The sequence below is a fragment of the Macrobrachium rosenbergii genome, chromosome 26, assembly GCF_040412425.1.
Source record: "Macrobrachium rosenbergii isolate ZJJX-2024 chromosome 26, ASM4041242v1, whole genome shotgun sequence".
Classification (NCBI taxonomy): Eukaryota; Metazoa; Arthropoda; class Malacostraca; order Decapoda; family Palaemonidae; genus Macrobrachium; species Macrobrachium rosenbergii.
The window spans coordinates 23,241,558-23,245,880 of record NC_089766.1 but is presented as its reverse complement, the minus strand read 5'-3'; positions in this window follow the sequence as shown (position 1 = coordinate 23,245,880).

Genomic DNA, 4,323 nt, shown 5'->3' with positions numbered 1-4,323 from the left:
GTTTCATATGTCTGGTAAGATGTTTTGAGGTAGTTTCTGGAGATGTCTAGTAAGATGTAAAGTGTAACAAAACGTATTATGTTAAGCAAGACTTGAAAATGGCCGCCTTCCTGTGCAATAATGACATGCTGGAAAGGATTTTTTCCACTAAGGCTTTTGATTATGTATTTCGAAATACTATAATTTCTGAGAACTAAGCCAATCATTTTCCTTTATAAAATAGAACAAAGATTCAATTTGATTTTTATACATTGAATTAGTGTCATTAAAACGTGTTTTCTGAATTAAGAGATCATTCTCGTGTTTATAGATTATCTGTTTTCTACGTATATTTACTCGACTCTGTGCATGTCGATATGTTCACGGTATGACATACTTAACATGTATTCATAAGCTTACTAACGTTCTGCTGCTTGAAGGTTGAGGACACTTTGCGTCATTTTTTGCCGAACAATCGAATGAATCTTGATTCTTTCTTTGTGAACAATCTAATTAATTTTGGTTTTTATCTTTGTAAACTGAATAGTACGGAATATTTCTCGAGTAAGTGTTTTTCATATTGGGGTTTCTACTGCCACAGGCAACGAGTCATTGTTTAATTATGGTGGCCTTTGAACCTCCCATTTTATTTAAAAAAAATATAAAGAAAAGATAGAACTTATTTAATTTTTATTGTCTAATACAAGAGCGTACTTTCACAAAGCAATTCATCTAGAAAATACGAAGCAGAAGCTCATCAATGGACTCCAAATATTAACTAAATCATTGCAATTCCCGAGTTCAAATCGGCTGAGTGTTGACCCTTATCCTTCATGTTCTTGTTGGGATGTGTGGGTGTGCTTTGCGGGATGGGTTGGTATGGTAGTGGGATGAGATGGGATTCAATAAACATTTGTTATAGAATGAGAGAGAGAGAGAGAGAGAGAGAGAGAGAGAGAGAGAGAGAGAGAGAGAGAGAGAGAGAGAGAGAGAGAGAGAGAGAGAGAGTTGATTTTCAAAAATCTTTTCTCTTTTTACGTATTTACAATTTCTATTTATTTCTAAGCATCTGTATCATTATTCTTGCTCCTCTTACATCTTCATTATAACCTCCATGGTATATGAAAAATAAGAACAGTGAAAAGAAATAATTAGAGAACAGTTCTTTAAATTGCAAATCTTCAAGCATCAATATCTCGTCTGCTCCGAAGAGGAAAAACCCCTGATTTCTGATCCGTAGATAATTTCATAGGCCTTTTTTTCTTTTATTTCCATCTACAGCCATTTTCAGGTTCATTTGTTTCTTTCATTTCTTCCAGCAGTTATTTCCAGGTCACTGGATCTCTTCCTGGAATCTAAGAGGTACAAGATCTGGAAGGAATGAGAAGAAAAAATTGTCATGAACTTCCTTCTTATCTTTTTCAAGACGACTGTTGTATTTTTTTATAATTAGGGAATTTCTTTACCCCGAAATGGTTTTCCGTGCAAGAAAGGTCGACTTCCTTCCGAAACACCAACTAAAGACAGAAAATTGGGATCTTTTAAAGGTGTTTAAACTACAGAAACTTGAATGTTTCAGTAACATACTTAAATGTTTTTTTTTTTCATTAAGAATTTTTATTAGTCATATATTTTAGGTTTATCAGAGCACCTGTTTAGCAGAATAAGTATGATAATTATTTTTCATATATCCAAATTCTAAAATCTTGCTAAGTCCACTTGTTTTTGCTTTGAGTGATAGAAAATATAACTATGGTCAGCAGCACTGTGTTTATTTACATATCAGAAAAAAGTAGAATCAAACGTTTATATTTATCTCTCCTTTAATGCAGTTCCTTTTCAGATAATCTAAGGGTATCCTTATTAAGCAAAGGACAGTAGTAGAAGATTTCTGTGAGTTCTCTGTCCTTAGATGAATTATTCATCAAGAACATTTTGCAATTAGGGTAAAGGAATGGAAAAGGCAATACGAGGAATGATAATTTAAAGAATTTAATTGTTGCATATAGCTATATTCTGCTTTATTATTTTTATGATGTTTGTAGGACTTCAACATTGAATAGCATGAAGTTCTGGTAACAGAATTTATTCCTTTCATAAATTCATGTAAGCAGAGGGTTCCTCATTCGAGACCAGGCATGTAGGGGACGAAAGCTGCTAGTGTGATATATATATATATATATATATATATATATATATATATATATATATATATATATATATATATATATATGTATATATATATATATGCATGTTTGTATGTAGGCTATATGCATTATGTGCGTTCTATCTGTATGTGTTCCATCTGTTGTATTGAGAGAGAGAGAGAGAGAGAGAGAGAGAGAGAGAGAGAGAGAGAGAGAGAGAGAGAGAGAGATACGTTTCTGCTGAACAGAGTGATATCAAGGAGTACAAGATATTTTAGAATTTTATATCAAGGTGTTTATTTCCTCAATCATTTCAAGTTTTAGTACGTGGTACTCATGAAGCATCTTCCTCTTTTACCACCAGAATGAATTTCTATAAGCATTAATTCAGTTTGTTGTTCTTATTCTGCCAACTGTTTTGGTCTGGAAAGAAAATTTTCGAAACACCTCTTGCTCCGCAATATTCCTTGTATTTTGCTTACATTTTTATCTTTTTATTTATTAATTTGTCAAATTAGTGTGTCTTCGTGCTGTATTTCCTCTTACCTTCTGCTAATTCTTTTTAATGCACACCATATTCTTTGGAAGCTTGAATTTCAAGTCAATATACCCTGTTGCTTGTTTCAGATGAACAGGGCTTATCTTCTGAATAATAATAATAATAATAATAATAATAATAATAATAATAATAATAATAATAATAATAATAATAATAATAATAATAACTGTATGCGTAGCTTTTTCTCATCTTGATAGGGGATTATTTTTAATTTGCCCTTCCTTTTTCTGTTTAGGTTTAACTCCTTTCCCTATTTATAAACAGTTTTTGAAAGGGCTCATTGTTTGGATACTTCAAAGTTCAACCCCTTCTCATAGTAATGAACCATTTTCCAATTGGTCCATTGCTTCGTGTACTTGAAGGTTCTTTGCACCTTGCTTTTCATACTTGAACGTTCAACCTCTTTTCGTATTCGTGAGCCATTTTGAAACTAATAATTGCCTGTGTACCTGAAGGCCCATTTTTATATCAATATAAACCTTTTTCGAATAGACCCGTCCTTTGAATACTTGGAGCCTCAGTCTTTTTCATATTAGCCACGATCGAGGCCTCTACTGATTGATCTGTTTTTTCTTCTATTCTAGAAGAAGTCTGGCCCCAAAGGTGGTTTATTATGAAATACAGAATATTGGTCTCGTGTACTAGAATTGAAAGTCTTTATATAATCTCTTGTTTGTTTGCTCTCGTCTTGCGCATTCGAAGTTAGAGTTGAAAGTAGGTATGGTTGCTTGCTTCCATCGCAACTTTCATCGAATTCAATTTCCAGTTTATTCCATGGCTGTCACAACTTATGTGATGTTACCTATTTCTTTACTGATCCTCATCTTTGTTGAACTTGAGTACAAACTTGAGTCAGAATTTATAATTTGTTTGACGTTGGCTTCTTATTCCTGAACCCCACTCATTTCCTTATTTGACAAAGTCTTAACGAAAGTGATTAATGAGAAAAACTCTTATATCTTTACTGTTGGCTCTGTTATTCAATCACAGTAATGAAGATTCCACAGAGAAATGCAATACATTTTTTATTACATAAAGTATATATTTTTTAACCTAACGTATCCTTCTAGGATGTCTTTCAATATCATCTCCAAATTAGATTTTCTTCAATATTTCTGATTTCTGGAAATACTACAAGTGGTTTCTCTCTCTCTCTCTCTCTCTCTCTCTCTCTCTCTCTCTCTCTCTCTCTCTCTCTCTCTCTCTCTCTCTCTGTTGTGTGTGTGTGTGTGTGTGTAACTGCATATTTTGAAAAATTTTAGGTTGGATGTCATCAAGTTATGGCTATTTTACAAACACAGATATGTATATGTGATACGTACGCCTACATGTATCATCATCATCTGTGAAATTTGGCCACTCATGTCTTCCACAAACCTCCACTCATCCGCAGCCTCCCTTCTCACAGGTCTTGTCCAAGTAGGCCCCATTCTTCCAAATCTTCAGGTGTCTAAGGGAGCCCAGCTGACACTGTCACGAACTATTCTCTCAGGGATTACGCAAAGTACATATCCCAGCTATCTCCATCTCCCTTTCATCAATATCTCATCTACATTTGGGACATCAACACTTTTTCACTCTGTCCTGCCACCTCACAAATATTCTTCTTTAGAATTTATTTTCAAATTGATAAAATTT